The 22,445-nt window shown below is 48.4% G+C and overlaps 1 protein-coding gene across 1 annotated transcript in view; it reads left to right on the top strand.

The window, feature by feature from the left end:
• Positions 1-987: 987 nt before the first annotated feature.
• LOC148146821 (microtubule-actin cross-linking factor 1, isoforms 6/7-like) overlaps positions 988-22,445 on the top strand; it is a 99,574-nt gene continuing 78,116 nt past the window's right edge. Inside the window, exon 1 of the mRNA XM_087996941.1 lies at positions 988-1,125. The gene's annotated coding sequence lies outside the window, so the exon portion shown is untranslated. The remainder of the gene's footprint in view (positions 1,126-22,445) is intronic.

A 22,445-nucleotide genomic window follows, 5' to 3' on the forward strand; every position in this document is an offset into this window, starting at 1 on the left:
TATAGGACAGATGTTAGATTAGATTAGATTTTAGATTAGATTAGATTACATTAGATTACAGTGTGGAAACAGGCCCTTCGGCCCAACAAGTCCACACCGACCCGCCGAAGCGAAACCCACCCATACCCCTACATTTACCCCTTGCCTAACACTACGGGCAATTTAGTATGGCCAATTCACCTAACCTGCACATCTTTGGACTGTGGGAGGAAACCGGAGCACCCGGAGGAAACCCACGCAGACACGGGGAGAACGTGCAAACTCCACACAGTCAGTTGCCTGAGTCGGGAATTGAACCCGGGTCTCTGGCGCTGCGAGGCAGCAGTGCTAACCACTGTGCCACCGTGCCGCCCACATTAGGGGGCGAGTCGTGAGTTCATGGAATGCCCTGCCAGTAGCAGTGGTGGACTCTCCCTCATTATGGGCATTTAAGCGGGCATTGGATAGGCATATGGAGGATAGTGGGCTAGTGTAGGTTAGGTGGGCTTGGATCGGCGCAACATCGAGGGCCAAAGGGCCTGTACTGCGCTGTATTCTTCTATGTTCTATGTTCTATATATACTTCATCTGGCATGTATTTGCCCACTCATTCAGCCTATCCAAATCACACTGCATTTGAATGCGTTCCCAATCAAGTTCGTTCTTTCTATACAGTGAAACTCAAGGAAAGGCAGCTGTATGTCCAACTCAGAATTGATTAGGAAATAAATTTCAATGAAATGAGAAATTGAGAAGGGAACAAAAGTACATTTTACTGTAATTTTTTAGCTTTGGTTGAGTGGTTAAGAAATTTAAGAAAAATTATTCCTGTTGCATTTGAAGTGAATGAGAAGTGATAATTTGTTTGAAACTTCTTTCAAAATGCCTGGGCATCAGGCAGAAGTTCTAACAGTGTTTTGTTATTTCTGTTGATTACAATGGACTGTCTAGTGAGCTCGAGATCGGGGGTGGAGTCAGGATGCGATCACATAAAGAATTGGTCCACCTCAGTGCTCTCACAAGTGAGCAAACCATAATGCCAGAAGCAACCTCAAACCTGTGCAGGAAACTTGGATATCGTATTGAAATTAACAAAGGATTAACAGCTACAAGGGTTTACCAACAAAGATAATGACACACACTCAGGTAAGCGTGATACTTGATGAATCAAATCAAGACCTTTTTGACAGAGTTTAGGAGCTACACAGCTTTGCATTGGAGTTTCTGTAATTTGAATTTGTTGATTATATTGACCTAGCATTTCTGGTGATGCTACTGGGCGGAACGGTAGCACAGTGGTTAGCACTGCTTCCTCACAGTGCGGGAGACACAGGTTCAATTCCCGCCTCAGGTGACTAACTGTGTGGAGTTTGCACATTCTCCCCGTGTCTGGGTGCTCTGGTTTCCTCCCACAGTCCAAAATGTGCAGGTCAGGTGAATTGGCCATGCTAAATTGCCTGTAGTGTTAGGTGCAGGGGTAAATGTAGGGGAATGGGTCTGGGTGGGTGCGCTTCGGCGGTTCGGTGTGGACTTGTTGGGCCGAAGGGCCTGTTTCCAAACTGTAAGTAATCTAATTAACATGGAACCATTCATTCGAATAGCTTACTGTTAGCACTCCAATCAACTTCAGGATCCAGATCTGCTCCTGGAAGGATGTGCATTGCAATTGACAGACAGTGGAAAAGATAATTGGTGATCTGTCTGGTTTCACTTGAACTGGCCAACACACTCTGCTGGTTTGGTGGAGGGAGGGTGCGAATGGTGCAGGTGAGGGCAGACTCCCCCAGTGGAGACTGGTTAGTAATGCACTTGAAGGAGTTCCAACCAAGTTTGTTCATTATATTCCCAAATCTCATTCAGGATTTCCTGATGATGCTGTATCTGTGTTTAGAATTTTGACCTTTCATAGCTAATTTGGTCAGTTACCCTTGTGAGAGAATGGAACTGAAGGTGTTGTTTTTCATTTTTAGTAGTTCAGTATCTGCTGAGTTTGTCAACAAAGATTCATTTGTTACTTTCCTATTCACCACTGCATTGTGCAAAGCCTTTTCATCAATTAAATCGCTTTGAAATATCCTGTTATGATGCTCAAAATGCATAAAGTTAATTTTCACACAACAAAGTTGTCAGCTGGAATATCTGCACAGTGCTCTGGAGTGATACTTGACCAGGTGACTGTTTTGCCAACTAAGTCACAGAGAGTCTGCAGTTTGGAGCTTTATTAATGTAAGTCAAATTAATTTTGATTTGTTAATGGTTGTATGTTTAAACCAAAACATAGGAGCAAATTGCTGCAGATGCTGGAATCAAAAAATATTCTGATGAAGAGTCACCTCGACTCAAACGTTAGCTTTGAGAGTGTGGTGCTGGAAAGGCACAGCAGGTCAGTCAGCATCAGAGGAGCAGGAGGATCAATGTTTCAGGCAAAAGTGTTGCGTGAGGAATGTTACCTTGCTGTCTGTCCACGGATATCACCTTGATTGACGTTCGAATATTAAGTAACGGATCATGTCCCAGCTGGATAGCTGAAACCAGATGTCTTGCTTGTTGGCTTCTTCAGCTCATGTTTCACCATTTTGATACTTTTCGGGTGGCTGGCTGCTGGTGCCTCAGTTGTAGATTTCACTTTTGAACGTGACTTGTGTAGTTACTAGTTCCTGATGAAGAGCTCATGCTCGGAGCATCGATTCCCCTGCTCCTTGGATGCTGCCTGACCTGCTGTGCTTTTACGACATAGAACATAGAAGATTACAGCGCAGTTGAGGCCCTTCAGCCCTTGATGTTGCGCCAACCTGTCGAACCAATCTGAAGCCCTTCTAAACGACACTATTCTATTTTCGCCCATATGACTATCCAATGACCGTTTAAATGCCCTTAAAGTTGGCGACTCAACTACTGTTGCAGGCAGTGCGTTCCATGCGCCTACTATTCTGAGTGAAGAAACTACCTCTGACATCTGTCCTATACCTATCACCCCTCAATATAAAGCTAAGTCCCCTCAGGCCAGCCATCACCGTCCAAGGAAAAAGGCTATCACTGTCCACCCTGTCTAACCCTTTGATTATCTTATATATCTCAATTAAGTTGCCTCTCAAACTTCTTCTCGCTTAATATATTCTTTTTTAATGCTGCAGTTTCTGCACACAGCTTCTTTCCAGCAGCAATTTGCTGCTGCCTGACATGTGTTTCCACAGCAGTGGCAGTTTTGTGTCTGCGTTGGTGCTTGTCCCTGGGCCACCATTTTGTGAACTCTCAGCCACCATTTTGTGAGGTGTTGACCTTCCTTGGCTGCGAGTTCCATCACGGTTGCCATTCCCAGCACTTTCATTTAAGTGTAGTCACCTTTGCGTCAGTAATCTCTTCTGGATCGCTTCACATCTTACGGCAGGCTGCTACAAAAGGTAGAGTCTCGTGGGATCTGAGGTGAGTCGGCTAGCTGGATACAAAACCGACTCGGGGCGCATTTTTCGGAAAGGAGATCAGTAACTAGTGGCGTCCCGCAGGGCTCAGTGCTAGGACCTTTGTTGTTTGTGACGTGTAAATAAATGATCTGTACAAAGAGCTGTACAAAACTCCAGTTAGGCTACAATTGGGATATCGCGCGCAATGCTGTTCGGCACACTACCAGAAGGACGTGGATGCTTTGGAGAGGGTGCAGAGAAGGTTTACCAGCACGTTGCCTGCCCTGGAGCGCTTCTGCTGTGAGGAGAGATTGAATAAACTTGGATTGTCGTCACTGCAAAGACGGAAGCTGAGGGGCGACCTGATAGTGGTCGACAGCATACTGAGAGGCATCGAAAGGGTGGGGTGGCGAGTCAGTGGGTACAGGTTCACGGTGAGAGGGGGAAAGTGAGAAGGGAAAAGTGCGGGGAAAGGTTTTCACACAGAGGATGGTGGGTGCCTGGAACGCGTTGCCAGTCGAAGCGCTGGAAGCAGGCACATTAGGAACGTGGGTTGGTACATTAGGAACTTGCAGCGTGGGTTGGTACCTGGGACTTCGATGTTGTGGCTATTACGGAGACATGGGTAGAACAGGGACAGGATTGGCTGTTGCAGGTTCCAGGGTTTAAATGTTTTAGTAGGGTCAGAGGTGGGGGTAAAAGAGGGGGAGGTGTGGCATTGCTTGTCAAAGATAGTATTACAGCTGTGGAAAGGACGATGGATGAAGACTCGCCGTCTGAGGTAGTTTGGGCTGAGGTTAGGAATAGGAAAGGTGAGCTCACCCTGTTAGTAATTTTTTACAGGCCTCCTAATAGTCCTAGAAACGTAGAAGAAAGGATTGCGAGGATGATTCAAGAGAAGAGTGAAAGTAATAGGGTGGTTGTTATGGGGGACTTTAACTTTCCTGATATTGATTGGGAAAGCTATAGCTCAAGTTCGTTAGATGGGTCAGTGTTTGTCCAATGTGTGCAGGAGGGTTTCCTGACACAATATGTAGATAGGCCAACAAGAGGTGAGGCCATACTGGATTTGGTTCTGGGTAACGAACCAGGCCAGGTGTTAGAATTAGAGGTAGGTGAGCACTTTGGGGACAGTGACCACAATTCGGTGACTTTTACTCTCGCGATGGAGAGGGATAAGTGTGCACTACAGGGCAAGAGTTATAGCTGGGGGCAGGGAAATTATGATGCGGTGAGGCATGACTTAGGATGTGTGGCTTGGAAAAGTAAGCTTCAAGACAAGGGCGTAACTGATATGTGGAGCTTGTTCAAGGAGCAACTATTGAGTGTCCTTGATAAGTATGTACCCGTCAGGCAGGGAGGAAAGGGTCGTGTGAGGGAGCCGTGGTTTAATAAGGAATTGGAATCCCTTGTTAAATGGAAGAGGGCGGCCTATGTAAAGATGAGGCGTGAAGGTTCAATTGGGGCGATTGAGAGTTATACGGTAGCCAGGAAGGACCTGAAGAGAGAGCTAAGAGCAGCAAGGAGGGGACATGAAAGGGCCTTAGTTGGTAGGATTAGGGAAAACCCTAAGGCTTTCTATAGGTATGTCAGGAATAAAAGAATGACTAGGGTAGGAATAGGTCCAGTCAAGGATAGTAGTGGGAAGTTGCGTGTGGAGGCTGAAGAGATTGGGGAGACATTGAATGAATACTTTTCGTCAGTATTCAATCAGGAACAGGACATTGTTGTCAATGTGAGTACTGAGTCACAATTAAGTAGAATGGATGGCTTTGAGGTATGTAGAGAAGAGGTGTTGGAAATTCTGGAAAGGGTGAAAATAGATAGGTCCCCTGGGCCTGATGGCATTTATCCTAGGATTCTCCGGGAAGCAAGGGAGGAGATTGCAGAGCCATTGGCCTTGATTTTTATGTCCTCGTTGTCTACAGGAGTAGTGCCAGAAGATTGGAGGCTAGCAAATGTGGTTCCCTTGTTCAAGAAGGGGAGTAGGGATAACCCTAGTAACTATTGGCTGGTGAGTCTCACTTCTGTTGTGGGCAAAATCTTAGAGAGAATTCTAAGGGATAGGATTTATGAACATCTGGATAGGAATAATGTGATCAAGGATAGTCAGCATGGTTTTGTGAAGGGCAGGTCGTGCCTCACAAACCTTATTGAATTCTTTGAGAAGGTGACTAAGGAGGTGAACGAGGGGAAAGCGGTAGATGTGGTGTATATGGATTTTAGTAAGGCGTTTGATAAGGTTCCTCATTGTGGACTACTGCAAAAAACACGGAGGTATGGCATTGAGGGTGAGTTGGAGGTTTGGATTAGGAGTTGGCTGGCTGGAAGAAGACAGAGGGTAGTAGTTGATGGCAAAGGTTCATCTTGGAGTGCCGTCACTAGCGGTGTTCCGCAAGGATCTGTTTTGGGACCATTGCTGTTTGTCATTTTTATAAATGACCTGGAGGAGGGGTTAGAAGGTTGGGTGAGCAAGTTTGCGGATGATACGAAAGTCGGAGGAGTTGTAGACAGTGAGGAAGGATGTGGCAGGTTACAGCGGGATATAGATAAGCTGCAGAACTGGGCAGAAAGGTGGCAAATGGCGTTCAATGTAGCTAAGTGTGAGGTGATTCACTTTGGTAAGAGTAATAAAAAGATGGGGTACTGGGCTAATGGTCGGATACTTGGTAGTGTGGATGAGCAGAGGGATCTTGGTGTCCATGTACACAGATCTTTGAAAGTTGCCACCCAGGTAAATAGTGCGGTGAAGAAGGCATATGGCGTACTGGCTTTTATTGGTAGAGGAATTGAGTTCCGGAGTACTGAGGTCATGTTGCAGTTGTATAAGACTCTGGTGCGTCCGCATCTGGAGTATTGTGTGCAGTTTTGGTCGCCATACTATAGGAAGGATGTGGAGGCACTGGAACGGGTGCAGAGGAGGTTTACCAGGATGTTGCCTGGTATGGTAGAAAGATCATATGAGGAAAGGCTGAGGCACTTGGGGTTGTTTTCATTGGAGAAAAGAAGGTTTAGGGGTGACTTGATAGAGGTGTACAAGATGATTAGGGGTTTAGATAGGGTCGACAGTGAGAATCTTTTTCCAAGGGGGCATAGCTTTAAATTAAGGGGGGGTAGGTATAGGACAGATGTTAGGGGTAGGTTCTTTACTCAGCGAGTCGTGAGTTCATGGAATGCCCTGCCAGTAGCAGTGGTGGACTCTCCCTCATTATGGGCATTTAAGCAGGCATTGGATAGGCATATGGAGGATAGTGGGCTAGTGTAGGTTAGGTGGGCTTGGATCGGCGCAACATCGAGGGCCGAAGGGCCTGTACTGCGCTGTATTCTTCTATGTTCTATGTTTAAGGCTCACCTTGTTAGACACGTGAACGGGAGGCGGAACGGCGGGACTGAAACCACGTCTGGGCAACAAGTAGCACGTCCAAACAAGGAGTAGGAATCGGCACAGGCTCGCTGGGCCCTGTGTTATCGACCCGACGTGCCAAAGTCTCCGGCCACGTGTATAACTTTGGTGAATTTCTGCAAATACCTTGTAGACGGGGCTGTGACAGGGACCTTATTGGGGTGTCGACGATAATGAGGGCCACGGCGGGCATTTTTGCTGAGTTTGCAGATGGCACAAAGATAGCGAGAGGGACAGGTAGTTTTGAGGAAACGGGCAGGCTGCAGAAGGGCGTGGAGATGAAGGGCGAGTGGGGAAAGAAGTGACCAAGTGTGCGGTTTTGCACTTTGGTAGCAAGAACAATCGGGTAGACGATTTTCTGAACGAGGGAAAGGCTTTGCAAATCTGAAGCGCTGAGGGTCTTGGGAGTCTTAGTTCCAGGTTGTTTCATGATTAACATGCAGGTTCATCCGATGGTTCGGAAGGCAAATGCAGTGTCGGCATTCATTTCAAGCGGGCGAGAAAAAAGGAGCAGAGACGTGCTGCTGAGGCTGCATCAGACTCTGGTCTGACCACAGGTGGAATATCGGGAGCAGTTTTGTGCCCTGTACCAAAGGAAGGGATGCGCTGGTGTTGGAGGGAGTCTAGAGAAGGTTTACAAGCGTGTTCCCCCTGGGGCTGAAGGGTTTGTCACACGAGGTCTCTGGGTCTATACCCGATGGTGTTTCGAAAGGTAAGGCGGGATCTGACTGAACCTTACAGGCTACTGGGAGGCCTGGTCAGAGTGGATGTGAAGAAGATTAGATTACATTACATTACATTACAGTGTGGAAACAGGCCCTTCGACCCAACAAGTCCACACCGACCCGCCGAAGCGCAACCCACCCATACCCCTACATTTGCCCCTTACCTAACACTACGGGCAATTTAGCATGGCCAATTCACCTGACCTGCACATCTTTGGACTGTGGGAGGAAACCGGAGCACCCGGAGGAAACCCACGCAGGCACGGGGAGAACGTGCAAACTCCACACAGTCAGTCGCCTGAGGCGGGAATTGAACCCGATGATCCCACTAGTAGGCGAGACGAGGACCTGGAAGTACAGCCTCAGGGTGAAGGGTCGTCCCTTCAGGCTGAGATGAGGTTGCATTTAAGACAGAGATAGAGAGGTTCTTGATTATAAGGGGATCAAGGGTTGTGGGGAGAGGGCAGGAGAATCGGGGTTGAGAAACCTGTGAGCCACGACCGAATGGCGGAGCGTGGGCCGAATGGCCCGATTCTGCTCCTACGTCTTATGGGCCGTCAGACCTTCCGTGGTCTTGCGGTCATGACAGAAAGCAGTTGTTTCCCAGAGGGTGGCGGCGGTCTGGAATGCACTGCTTGGGAGGGTAGCGAGGCGGGGAACCTCAAAACCTTGAAAAACTACTTGGATGAGCAAGTAGTTAGGGTTAGGGTTAGGGTTAGGGTTAGGGTTAGGGTTAGGGTTAGGGTTAGTCCCACCTGCCAGCACCCAGCCCATGTCCCTCCAAACCCTTCCTATTCATATACCCATCCAAGTGCCTCTTAAATGTTGCAATTGTACCAGCCTCCACCACTTCCTCTGGCAGCTCATTCCATACACGTACCACCCTCTGTGTGAAAAAGTTGCCCCTCAGGTCTCTTTTATAGCTTTCCCCTCTCACCTTAAACCTATGCCCTCTAGTTCTGGACTCCAGTAACATTACCACCAGCTCCTCATACTGAGGCTTTGGTTTGAGGTCTATGAGGTGGGTCAGACCAGGGTACCATTTACCAGTTTGACTGCATTGTCTGGGTGGGGATGGCTATACCGTGAGAGGGAAGTTAAAAAGTCAGTGGACAATGGAGAGAGGGAGGTCGATGTTTTGGGTGTGAGTATGAGATGTGACAATGTGTTGAACAAGTTGGATTGCCTGTTTGGAATCAGTCATTAGACTCCGAGGTCTCCAGTATTTGACATAAGATTCTGGAAAAGCTGAAAGATAACAGCAGGTAGGTCGTTGTGAGGATAAAGTGGAAGCTTTGATTGTAAAAGTGATTTCCCAGTGTAGTCTGACACTGACAGGACAAGGGAAGCTGTTCCCCCGAGCACTCCATCTTTCCCCAGGACAGGTGAAGGCAGGATGAATGAAGATACTCCTCAGGCTACGTTGGTGTGTGGATTAGATCAATATACAAAGAGAAAAATAACAAGGGGGGAAGATTGGGTTGTGGGGCCTAAAGAAGAGCTAGGATAGATTTTTTGGGTCCAATGGCGTCTCCGTTAACCTGTGCTATGATTTTCTGTGAGTGAGGGATGAGCTGGAGCAGGGATGGGGGGGAAGGGAAATGGAGAAGGGGATGGAGGTATGGGAGGGAAAGGAAACCAGAGAGAGAGAGAGAGAGTGTCCAGGGTGTTCTTCCCGATTCAGGACTGTTCTCCTCCTGGACTGAGACTAAAGGAAGTGGGAGAGGTAGCAGCCAATGGGGTGTGGACATCAGTCTCCCTGAGACTCACAGCTCAACTTGGAGACAGATTTGGAATGAGTGGTTGCAACGCTGCCGGAGTAATCTGTGTCACTGATTGTCTAATGTCTCACAGAGTGAATTCCATCATGCTGGCTCTTTCCCAGTCAGACAGTGAGCATCTCCCTGGGAGACAGCACTTTGCATCAGCTCTACTGTCTACAACCTCCACCTCATTATAACTCCACCGGCCATGTCAGACTCACACTGAGTGCCAGGCCCCTGTGTCTCTGACCTACATTAGCTCTCAGTCTAACAGTGTTTTTGCTTCTAAAGTTTTTCACACTTCTTTTGTAATCCTTTTCCAGTCTTGACTCCCCTTTCTCTAGGGAGTGTATGGGGCATGGGCTAAGGACATGGGAAAAGGTGCCTCAGGATCCAAAGTTGTTGAACCTCAATATTGAGTCCAGAAGGCTGTAGAGTTAACAGGTAGATAATGAGGTGCTGTTCTTCCTGCTTCTGCTGAGTCTCGTTAGAGCATTGCAGCAAACCCGAGACAGAGAAGCTGGCCAGGGATCAGGGTGGGGTGATAACGTGGCAGGTAACTGGAAGCTCAGGGACTATTTTGCAGACAGAATGTCGGTGCTCTGTGAAGTGGTCACCCAGTGTACGCTCTGTTTCCCCAATGTAGAGACGACCACATTGTGAGCAGCAGATGCAGTAGACTAGATTGTGGGAAGTGCAGGTGAAGTGCCGCTTCACCTGGAAGGTGTGTTTGGGGCCTTGGTTACTGATGGGGGAGGAAATGAACAGGCAGGTGTTATATCTTCGGCGGTTGCAGGGGAAGGTCCCATGAGGCTGGGGCTGGGGGATGGCGTTGAGAGTGAAGGGGGAGTGGACCTGGATGTGATGGAAGGAATGGTTCCTGAGGAAGGCTGACAGGGGAGGGGAGGGAATGTGTGTCTGGGAGTGGCATCCCACTGGAGGATGGTCCAGGTTCCTTTGGGAGTCAGTGGGTTTGTTGTGGATCACCTTATTACCGGATGTAGTGGCCCGGTGGTGCCTTCACTAGACTATTAATCCAGAAAGTCAGCTAATGTTCTGGGGACATGCGGTCTAGTCCTGCCACGGCAGATAGTGGAATTTTTAAAAAACTCTAGAATTAAGGGTCTAAGTGCAGATACCATTGTAGATTGTCAGCTTAAACCCATCCGGTTCACTAGTGTCATTTAGATAAGAGATCTGCCATCCTTACCTGGTCTGGCCCACATTGACTCCAGACCCACAGCAATGTGGGTGATCTTCAGTGGCCAATAAATGCTGACCTATCATCCTTATCCCATAAATGAATAAATAAGTCAATGGCCAGCCCTAATGGAAACGGAGATGTCAAGGAGGAGAAGGGAGGAGTCAGAGGTGGACCAGGTGAAGGTGAGAACGGGTGGAAATTAGAAGTTAAATTGATAAACATTTCCAATTCTGGACATGGGTAGGAAGCAGTGCCAATAATATCATCGATATACCAAAGAAAGAGTTGTGGGAGGGGGCTGGAAGAGGACTGGAACAAGGAATGTTCCATGGACCCCACAAAGAGACAGGTATAACCAGGACCCATGCTGGTACCCATGGCCACGCCTTTGAGAGGAGGGAAAATGGAAAAGAGAATTTGTTGAGGGTGAGGATGAGCGCGGCCAAGTGGAGGAGGGTGGGAGGGATGGGGCCTTTGTTCCAGGGTGAAGCAGACAACCCTGAGACTATCCTGATGGAGTTTGGGTGTGTCACGGGATTCCATTCCTTGATAAAGAGGGGGCTGGATCCTGCAAACTGGAAATTCTGAAAGTGAAGTGTAAGAGGAATAGAGTTGGATGATGAGAGTGGGCTCAGAGAGCCATATGCCCTACTCCTCACCTATATTCAATGTTTTTAAGAGAGGGGGGGACTGAGGAAAGAGAAATTGAAGCTAAAAGGGTGAGAGAGACTGAGAAACAGAGAGGGAGGGAGGAGGGAGACTGAGAAACGGAGAGGGAGGGGGGAGGGAGACTGAGAAACGGAGAGGGAGGGAGGAGGGAGACTGAGAAACGGAGAGGGAGGGAGGAGGGAGACTGAGAAACGGAGAGGGAGGGGGGAGGGAGACTGAGAAACGGAGAGGGAGGGGGAGGGAGACTGAGAGAGGGAGGGGGAGGGAGACTGAGAAATGGAGAGGAAGGGAGGAGGGAGACTGAGAAACGGAGAGGGAGGGAGGAGGGAGACTGAGAAACGGAGAGGGAGGGAGGAGGGAGACTGAGAAACGGAGAGGGAGGGAGGAGGGAGACTGAGAAACGGAGAGGGAGGGGGAGGGAGACTGAGAAATGGAGAGGAAGGGAGGAGGGAGACTGAGAAACGGAGAGGGAGGGAGGAAGGAGACTGAGAAATGGAGAGGGAGGGGGGAGGGAGACTGAGAAACGGAGAGGGAGGGGGGAGGGAGACTGAGAAACGGAGAGGGAGGGAGGAGGGAGACTGAGAAACGGAGAGGGAGGGGGGAGGGAGACTGAGAAACGGAGAGGGAGGGAGGAGGGAGACTGAGAAACGGAGAGGGAGGGAGGAGGGAGACTGAGAAATGGAGAGGAAGGGAGGAGGGAGACTGAGAAATGGAGAGGAAGAAAGAGTGAGGGAGAAAGTCTGAAAATCAGAGAGACAGAGACTGAGAAAGAGAGATGGAGAGAGTGAGGGGAAGACTGAGAAACAGAGAGAGGGAGAGACAGAAAGAGAGGGAGAGAGAGAGACAGTCAGAGGCTAATGGTGGTTTCGGGGGATGGGGATTTGGGTGGCAGTTGGGGGCAGGTTTCTGGCCCTTGTTACTTTCCCAGGGGCTGTAGCCCATGCCCTGGGTAGGGAGAAGCCAGTGATTGGCTGAAGACAGATTTTGGGTGAGGGGCATTGAAGAGCTGGTGTCAGACAGAGAGAACAGGAACAGATTCTCAGGCTGAGCTGATTGTGATAAATGATCAGAAACAAGTGAATGACCCCCAGTTCAGTGCCTGGTGTGAGAGGGAAGCAGCAACAGAGTTTAGCTCAGACACAGAGAGAGGGACAGAGAAAGAGAGACAAAGAAAGAGAGAGAGAGACAGAGAGAGAGAGACAGAGAGAGAGACAGGGACAGAGAGTGAGAGACAGACAGAGAGAGAGACAGAGAGAGGGAGTGAGACAGAGAGGGGGAGACAGAGAGAGAGACAGGGACAGAGAGTGAGAGACAGACAGAGAGAGAGACAGAGAGAGGGAGTGAGACAGAGAGAGAGACAGACAGAGTGAGATACAGAGAGAGTGAAACAGAGGGAGACAGTGAGATAGAGACGGGGGTGACAGAGAGAGGGAGACAGAGAGTTAGACAGAGAGATAATGAGACACAGGGTGAAAGAGAGAGAGTGAGACAGAGAGAGACAGACAGACAGGGCGACAGAGAAAGAGTGAGAAAGAAAAATAGGGAGAGACAGAAATAGTCGGAGAGAAATAGAGAGAGGGAGATAGAAAGAGGGAGAGAGAGACATAGAGAAAAGGTCAGAAAGAGAGAGCAAGGGAGAATAAAAATAGAGGCGGGAGAAAACGGACAGAGAGAAAGGCAGAGAAAAGAGACAAAAAGAGAGAGAAAAGAGACTGAGAGAGAGAAGAGGTGCTGAGGCAGGACTGAAATAAAGTGGCTGGCACAGATAACAGGGTGAGTAATAAAGGAGGGGGAATGAGGGAGGGAGGGAGGGTGAGTGTGAGGGAGGGGGAATGAGGGAGGAGGAGTGAGGGAGGGTGAGTGTGAGGGGGAAATGAGGGAGGGAGGGAGAGTGAGGGAGGGTGTGTGAGGGAGGGGGAATGAGGGAGGGAGGAGGAGTGAGGGAGGGTGAGTGTGAGGGGGAAATGAGGGAGGGAGGGAGAGTGAGGGAGGGTGAGTGTGAGGGAGGGGGAATGAGGGAGGGAGGGGGAGTGAGGGAGGGTGAGTGTGAGGGAGGGGGAATGAGGGAGGGAGGGGGAGTGAGGGAGGGTGAGTGTGACGGAGGGGGAATGAGGAAGGGAGGAGGAGTGAGGAAGGTTGAGTGTGAGGGGGAAATGAGGGAGGGAGAGTGAGGGAGGGCGAGAGTGAGGGAGGGGGAATGAGGGAGGGAGGGGGAGTGTGGGGGGGAATTAGGGAGGGTGATTGCGAGGGAGGGGGAATGAGAGAGGGAGGAGGAGTGAGGGAGGGTGAGTGTGAGGGGGAATGAGGGAGGGAGGGGGAGTGAGGGAGGGTGAGTGTGAGGGAAGGGGAATGAGGGAGGAGAGGGAGTGAGGGAGGGTGAGTGTGGGGGAGTGAGGGAGGGTGAGTGTGGGGAGAATGAGGGAGGGTGAGTGTAAGGGAAGGGGAATGAAGGAGGGAGGGGGAGTGAAGGAGGGTGAGTGTGAGGGAAGGGGAATGAGGGAGGAGGGGGAGTGAGGGAGGGTGAGTGTGGGGGTAATGAGGGAGGGGGAATGAGGGAGGGAGGAGGAGTGAGGGAGGGTGAGTGTGAGGGAACGGGAATGAGGGAGGAGGGGGAGTGAGGGAGGGTGAGTGTGAGGGAAGGGGAATGAGGGAGGGAGGGAGAGTGAGGGAGGGTGAGTGTAAGGGAGGGGGAATGAGGGAGGGAGGGGGAGTGAGGGAGAGTAAGGGAGGGGTAGTGAGGGAGGGAGGGGGAGTGTGGGAGGGGGATTGTGAGGTAGGGGGAGTGAGGGAGGGGGAGTGAGGGAGGGAGGGAGGGAGGAGTGAGGGAGGATGAGTGTGAGGGAGGGGGAGTGAGGGAGGGTGTGAGTGTGAGAGAGGGAGGGAGAGGGAGGGGGAGTGTGAGGGAGGGACGGGGAGTGGGGGAGTGAGGGAGTGTGTGAGGGAAAATCCCAGTTGGGGAGAGAAAGAGTGAGGGAGTATCTAACCTCATGCTGGCCCTGTCCTGTGAGTGTTTGATGGGGGACAGAGGGTGGTGGTGGAGGGTTGTTTTTCAGACTGGAGGTCTGTGACCAGTGGAGTGCCACAAGGATCAGTGCTGGGCCCTCTACTTTTTGTCATTTACATAAATGATTTGGATGCGAGCATAAGAGGTACAGTTAGTAAGTTTGCAGATGACACCAAAATTGGAGGTGTAGAAGAAGGTTACGTTGGATTACAACAGGATCTTGATCAGATAAGCCAGTGGGCTGAGGAGTGAGAGATGGAGTTTAATTTAAATGGGAGGTGCTGCATTTTGGGAAAGCAAATCCTAGCAGGACGTATACACTTAATGGTAAGGTCCTAGGGAGTGTTGCTGAACAAAGAGACGTTGGAGTGCAGGTTCATAGCTCCTTGAAAGTGGAGTCGCAGGTAGATAGGATAGTGAAGAAGGCGTTTGGAATGCTTTCGTTTATTGGTCAGAGTATTGAGTACAGGAGTTGGGAGGTCATGTTGCGGCTATACAGGACATTGGTTAGGCCACTGTTGGAATATTTTGTGCAATTCTGGTCTCCTTCCTATCAGAAAGATGTTGTGAAACTTGAAAGGGTTCAGAAAAGATTTACAAGGATGTTGCCAGGGTTGTAGGATCTGAGCTACAGGGAGAGGTTGAACAGGATGGGGCTGTTTTCCCTGGACCATCAGAGGCTGAGAGGTGACCTTATAGAGGTTTACAAAATTATGAGGGGCACGGATAGGATAAATAGACAAAGTCTTTTCCCTGGGGTCAGGGAGTCCAGACCTAGAGGGCATAGGTTTAGGGTGAGAGGAAAAGATATAAAAGAGACCTAAGGGGCAACTTTTTCACAAAGAGGATGGTACGTGTATGGAATGAGCTGCCAGAGGAAGTGGTGGAGGCTGGTACAATTGCAACATTTAAGAGGCATTTGGTTGGGTATATGAATAGGAAGGGTTTGGAGGGACATGGGCTGGGTGCTGGCAGGTGGGACTAGATTGGGTTGGGATATCTGGTCGGCATGGATCGAAGGGTCTGTTTCCGTGCTGTACAACTCTATGACTCTGAGTTTAGAAGGATGGAGGGGTGGAGGGGGAAAAGCTGATTGAAAATTACAGAATACTGACAGGCCTGGATAGAGTGGACATGGAGAAGATGTTTCCACCAGTCGGAAAGACTGGGATCCGCAGGCACAGCCTCAGTGTGAAGGAACTGAGATGATGAGGAATTTCTTCAGCCAGAGGGTGGTGACTCTGAAACTCCTTGCTGCAGAGGCTAAGTCACTGTGTGTATTTAAGACAGGTGGCAGCTCAGTGGTTAGCACTGCTGCCTCACAGCGTCAGGGACTTGGGTTTGCACATTGTCCCTGTGTCTGCGTGGGTTTCTCCCATGATCCAAAGATGTGCAGGCCATGGGAAATTATCTATAGTGACTAGATTAGATTAGATTAGGTCCCCTACAGTGTGGAAACAGGCCCTTCAGCCCAACAAGTCCACACTGACACTCCGCAGAGTAATCCATCCAGACCCATTTCCTTCTGACCAGCATACCTAACACTGTGGGCAATTTAGAATGGTCAATTCACCTATCCTGCACATTTTTGGACTGTGGGAGGAAACCGGAGGAAACCCACGCAGACACGGGGAGAATGTGCAGGATAGGTGAATTGACCATTCTAAATTGCCCACAGTGTTAGGTATGCTGGTCAGAAGGAAATGGGTCTGGATGGATTACTCCACACAGACAGTCTGCCCGAGGCTGGAATCAAACCTGGGACCCTGGTGCAGTGAGGCAGCAGTGCTAACCACTGAGCCACTGTTCCATCCGTAGTGCTGAGGGATATGTAGGTTAGGTGCATTAGTCAAGGGTAAATGTACAGTAATTGGAATGGGTGTGGGTGGCTTACTCTTCAGAGTGTTAGTGTGGACCTGTTGGGCCGAAGGGCCTGTTTCTACACTGTAGGGTTTCGATGAAGTATATAGAGCGGTTGTTGATGAGTAAGGGGATAAAGGGTTACAGGGAGAAGGCAGGAGAATGGAAATGAGAAACCTATCAGCCATAATCGAATAGCAGAGGAGACTCGATGGGCCGAATGGTCTAACTCTGCTCCTTTATTTGATGATTGTATGGAGAGTGAGTGTAAGGGAGATGAGTTTGTTTATTGCACATGTCTCTGATTTCCTGTTTAATGCCATTCCCAAGGTCACCCCTGCAGCTTGGGGGTCTCTACAATTCCCATTCATGAATTTTGCCCCCTGGTGTGTCTTTACTCTACTCATCCAGAGTCCACATTGTCAGAGTTAATATCCTTCCTCTCTATTATATTAATTTCCTCTTTAACCAGTAAAGGCAATTCCACCAACTTGCCTTTTTGCCTGGTCTTCCTAATTACTGAATACTCCTGATATTCAGCACCCCTTCCTAGTCTCTGAACAGCCATGGCTCCATACTTCCAACCTGTTGTTATTGACTGCTGCGTTTATCTGCCCACTTTATTGTGAGTGCCCCATATATTCGGACACAAAGCCTTGAGTATTGTCTTCTTAATATTTTTAGTCTTGTTCACGTTATTTTGAACTTTGGCTTCAATTCGCTGCTAATCACTTTTCTCATTGTCGTGGTTTTGGGTATGTTCACTGATTTTAATTTGCAGACATTTTTAACCCCTGTCTAGGTGACATCTTCTGTGCTTTGGAGCCTCTTTTGAAGCAATGTTGTACTGTGTCCTCTGGAATTTATTTGGGTCTGTTCCTGCTGCTTTCGGTTGTTTGTAGTAGTGGCTGGTATACTGAGTCTAGGTCAATGTGCTTGTTGATTGAGTCCGTGGTTGAGTGCTATGCTTCTAGGAATTCTCTGGCTATTCTCTTTCTGGCTTGTGCTGTGATTGTTGTGCTGTCCCACTCGAATTTGTGGTCCCTGTAATTTACGTAATTTACAGGATTCCATGCAAAGACTGCACAAAACACAATATAGGGCAAACAGGCAGACAACTAACAGTCCACTTCCATGAACACCAACTAGCCACTAAATGCCATGATCAGATGCTCCTATTGTCATACACACAGATGACAGGGACCACAAATTCGAGTGGGACAGCACAATAATCACAGCACAAGCTAAACAGAGGGCAAGGACGCAGTTATGCTGCAGTTATATAAAACCCTGACGAGGCTCCACGTGGAGTACTGAAAGCATGTCAGGGCATCACACCTTAGGAAGGTTGAATTGGCCTCAGAGGGAGGGAGTACAATGAAGGTTCACAAGAATGATGATTGGATTTTAGAGGTTAGGTTATGCATCAAGGTGATACAAATGAGGCCTGTTTCCTCTGCAATGTAGAAGGCTAATGGGTGGTCTGATCGAAATCCGAGAGATATTGACAGGAAAAGACAGAGTAGATAAACTATTTCCATGGGTTGAGGATTCTAGAACTTGATGGCGTAGTCTGAAAGTTAGTACCAGATTATTCAGGAATGATGTTAGGAAGCAATTCTCCTCATAAAGGATGGGAGAGGTTTGGAACTCTCTTCCACAAATGACAGTTGATGCTGGATCAGTTGTTAATTTAAAATCAGAAATAGATAAATTTGTGTTAAGCAAAGGTTTTAGAACATAGAACATAGAAAAATACAGCGCAGTACAGGCTCTTCGGCCATCGATGTTGTGCCGATCCAAGCCCACCTAACCTACACTAGCCCACTATCCTCCATATGCCTATCCAATGCCCGCTTAAATGCCCATAATGAGGGAGAGTCCACCACTGCTACTGGCTGGGCATTCCATGAAATCACGACTCGCTGAGTAAAGAACCTACCCCTAACATCTGTCCTATACCTACCCCCCCTTAATTTAAAGCTATGCCCCCTTGTAATAGCTGACTCCATACGTGGAAAAAGGTTCTCACGGTCAACCCTATCTAAACCCCTAATCATCTTGTACACCTCTATCAAGTCACCCCTAAACCTTCTTTTCTCCAATGAAAACAAACCCAAGTGCCTCAGCCTTTCCTCATACGATCTTTCTACCATACCAGGCAACATCCTGGTAAACCTCCTCTGCACCCGTTCCAGTGCCTCCACATCCTTCCTATAGTATGGCGACCAAAACTGCACACAATACTCCAGATGCGGCGACACCAGAGTCTTATACAACTGCAACATGATCTCAGGGCTCCGGAACTCAATTCCTCTACCAATAAAAGCCAGTACGCCATATGCCTTCTTCACCGCACTATTTACCTGGGTGGCAACTTTCAGAGATCTGTGTACATGGACACCAATATCCCTCTGCTCATCCACACTACCAAGTATCCGACCATTAGCCCAGTACCCCATCTTTTTATTACTCTTACCAAAGTGAATCACCTCACATTTAGCTACATTGAATGCCATTTGCCACCTTTCTGCCCAGTTCTGCAGCTTATCTATATCCTACTGTAACCTGACACATCCTTCCTCACTGTCTACAACTCCACTGACTTTCTTATCATCCGCAAACTTGCTCACCCAACCTTCTAGCCCCTCCTCCAGGTCATTTATAAAAATGACAAACAGCAATGGTCCCAAAACAGATCCTTGCGGAACACCGCTAGTAACTGCACTCCAAGATGAACCTTTGCCATCAACTACTACCCTCTGTCTTCTTCCAGCCAGCCAACTCCTAATCCAAACCTCCAACTCACCCTCAATGCCATACCTCCGTATTTTTTGCAGTAGCCTACCATGGGGAACCTTATCAAACGCCTTACTAAAATCCATATACACCACATCTACCGCTTTCCCCTCGTCCACCTCCTTAGTCACCTTCTCAAAGAATTCAATAAGGTTTGTGAGGCACGACCTGCCCTTCACAAAACCATGCTGACTATCCTTGATCACATTATTCCTGTCCAGATGTTCATAAATCCTATCCCTTAGAATTCTCTCTAAGATTTTGCCCACAACAGAAGTGATACTCAGGGGCCTATAGTTACTAGGGTTATCCCTACTCCCCTTCTTGAACAAGGGAACCACATTTGCTAGCCTCCAATCTTCTGGCACTACTCCTGTAGACAACGAGGACATAAAAATCAAGGCCAATGGCTCTGCAATCTCCTCCCTTGCTTCCCGGAGAATCCTAGGATAAATGCCATCAGGCCCAGGGGACTTATCTATTTTCACCCTTTCCAGAATTTCCAACACCTCTTCTCTACATACCTCAAAGCCATCCATTCTACTTAATTGTGACTCGGTACTCACATCGACAACAATGTCCTGTTCCTGAGTGAATACTGACGAAAAGTATTCATTCAGTGTCTCCCCAATCTCTTCGGCCTCCACACGCAACTTCCCACTACTATCCTTGACTGGACCTATTCCTACCCTAGTCATTCTTTTATTCCTGACATACCTATAGAAAGCCTTTGGGTTTTCCCTAATCCTACCAACTAAGGACTTTTCATGTCCCCTCCTTGCTGCTCTTAGCTCTCTCTTCAGATCCTTCCTGGCTACCTTATAACTCTCAATCGCCCCAATTGAACCTTCACTCCTCATCTTTACATAGGCCGCCCTCTTCCATTTAACAAGGGATTCCAATTCCTTATTAAAGCACGGCTCCCTCACACCTTTCCTCCCTGCCTGACAGGTACATACTTATCAAGGACACGCAATAGTTGCTCCTTGAACAAGCTCCACATATCAGTTACGCCCTTGTCTTGAAGCTTACTTTTCCAAGCCACACATCCTAAGTCATGCCTCACCGCATCATAATTTCCCTGCCCCCAGCTATAACTCTTGCCCTGTAGTGCACACTTATCCCTCTCCATCACTAGAGTAAAAGTCACCGAATTGTGGTCACTGTCCCCAAAGTGCTCCCCTACCTCCAATTCTAATACCTGGCCTGGTTCGTTACCCAGAACCAAATCCAGTATGGCCTCACCTCTTGTTGGCCTATCTACATATTGTGTCAGGAAACCCTCCTGCACACATTGGACAAACACTGACCCATCTAACGAACTCGAGCTATAGCTTTCCCAGTCAATATCAGGAAAGTTAAAGTCCCCCATAACAACCACCCTATTACTTTCACTCTTCTCTTGAATCATCCTCGCAATCCTTTCTTCTACGTTTCTAGGACTATTAGGAGGCCTGTAAAAAATTACTAACAGGGTGAGCTCACCTTTCCTATTCCTAACCTCAGCCCAAACTACCTCAAATGGCGAGTCTTCATCCATCGTCCTTTCCACCGCTGTAATACTATCTTTGACAAGAGATAATGTTCAAAGGCAGGTATGAGGAGTTCGGCCACAGAAGAGCCATGATCTCATTGGATGGTGGAACAGGCTCGAGTGGCTGAATGGCCTACTTCTGTTCCTGTGTCACACATCCCCCAGAACCATTCCCATGCCCCAGGAATCTGAAAACTAGCCCCTAATCCCATCTCTTCAGGCATGTGTTTCTCTGATATATCTTGCTGTTTCTACTCTGACCAGCATGTGGCACTGGTAGTAATCCTGACATCACAGTGGCTCAGTGGTTAGCACTATTACCTCATCAGCGCTAGGGTCCCAGGTTCAATCCCAGCCTCGGGTGACTGTCTGTGTAGAGTGTGCACGTTCTCCCTGTGTCTGTGCGGGTTTCCTCCCACAGTCCAAAGATGTGTAGGTCCGGTGAATTGGCCATGCTGAATTGCCCACAGTGTTAGGTGCATTACTCAGAGGGAAATGGGACTAGGTGGGTTACCCTTTGAAGGGTCTGCGTGGACTGGTTGGGCCAAAGGGCCTGTTTCCATGCGGTAGGGTAGGGGAGGGAATGGAATGGAATCACTATCTCTGAAGTTTCTAAATACTTCCTACTTCTGTATGTTCTGTCATTAGGGTCACATCCCTGTTTTATCTATGTCATTGATACTGATGTGCACCACAACCACTGGCTGTTCACCACCACTGCACACCTCTGGAATGTTCTGTCACCCTTGACCCGAGCACTGGGGAAACACCATACCATCCTGTCTACTCCCTTTACAATTGAATTCCCGATAATTATTGCATTCCACACTTTCTCCTCTGGCCATGTGCAGTGAGCTAACTATAGTGCTGCAAATTCAGCTGCTGTCACTTTCTTCTGATAGACCATTCCCCCAACAGTATCCAAAGTGGTCAATGGCAACAGGAGAGGCCTGCACTTCCTGCCTTGACCAACATCTCTGCCTGGTGGTTACCCCATTCCCTTTCTTATCTTGTTGTGTGTCCACCTCTGTCTGTGCTATCCAGGACTCTCTCAGCAGGAACTACAGCTGCACACACACACTAGTCCCAGGCCCTGGGAAATGTTAGATCCAGAGAAGAACAGTTTCAAGCTCTGCGACTGTGGCTTACTCTTTGGATAAAATACTCAGATTGCCCTGAAAGTCAAATAATATTAATTACGCTAGAGTCCTTTATCTTTGCACCTCTGCATTATTGCCCGTATGATCTATAAATGCCAAATAAAGACCCTATAAACTATAATCAATAAAAATAGTAATAATACTCACCAAATTAGAACTGGGTCACCCAGTCAGCTGTGTCTGATTGCTCTGCATCGCCTTGTCAATCCTGACCTCAGGAACTATGTCACTGGATCAACACCATGTTCTCTCTCTCAGTCTGGTCTCTGCTGCTTCCTGATAAACATGTTCCTGTGTCCGATCCAGTATTTACTGTTTGTACCTTTAGATCTCATTGACTTTGTTTCAGATGCTGTGCACAGTTAGAAAAGAAATTTCAGGTGTTTGATCGATTTGGCTGTTTAATTTCCTTAAAGCCTATTGGCTCTGGGCCTGATTCTGCCTTTTACTCTATAATTAATTTACCTGTTAAATTCCCGATTTGACCCAAATTCCCAGTTCCTCACTCTTTCAGCCTCAATCCAATGAGGTCTCCCTCACTCTGACAGTGTAGCTGTCCCTGACCAGGAGGAAGATACTGAATTATTAGAGGAAGCCAGCATGGAAGGTAAATGGATGGACTTAAAAAGGGTTAGGGAAGTGAGTATTGATCCAATTCCAGACTGAGAATGGGGAGGAGGACATAATGAAGAAATGAGCAAATTTGATGTTGCTGTTTTGAGTGTAGAGGACATGAACAACACCCCAGAAATGATTATAAATCGAGAGGGGGGAGGGAAGGAGACACTTAGTGAAGTGGTGATGGGGCTGGGAGCTGACCAGTCTTGAAGTCTTGGTGCAGGTGGATAACACTATGGTGGCTTGGATAGGGTGGATAGGAAAGCACTCTTTCCATCCTTAGAGGGGACATTAACCAGGGGCTTGGATTTAAGACAAGACGGCAA

The sequence above is a fragment of the Chiloscyllium plagiosum genome, unplaced genomic scaffold (assembly GCF_037043375.1).
Source record: "Chiloscyllium plagiosum isolate Xiang-an unplaced genomic scaffold, Cpla_swu_hap1 HiC_scaffold_19, whole genome shotgun sequence".
NCBI lineage: Eukaryota > Metazoa > Chordata > Chondrichthyes > Orectolobiformes > Hemiscylliidae > Chiloscyllium > Chiloscyllium plagiosum.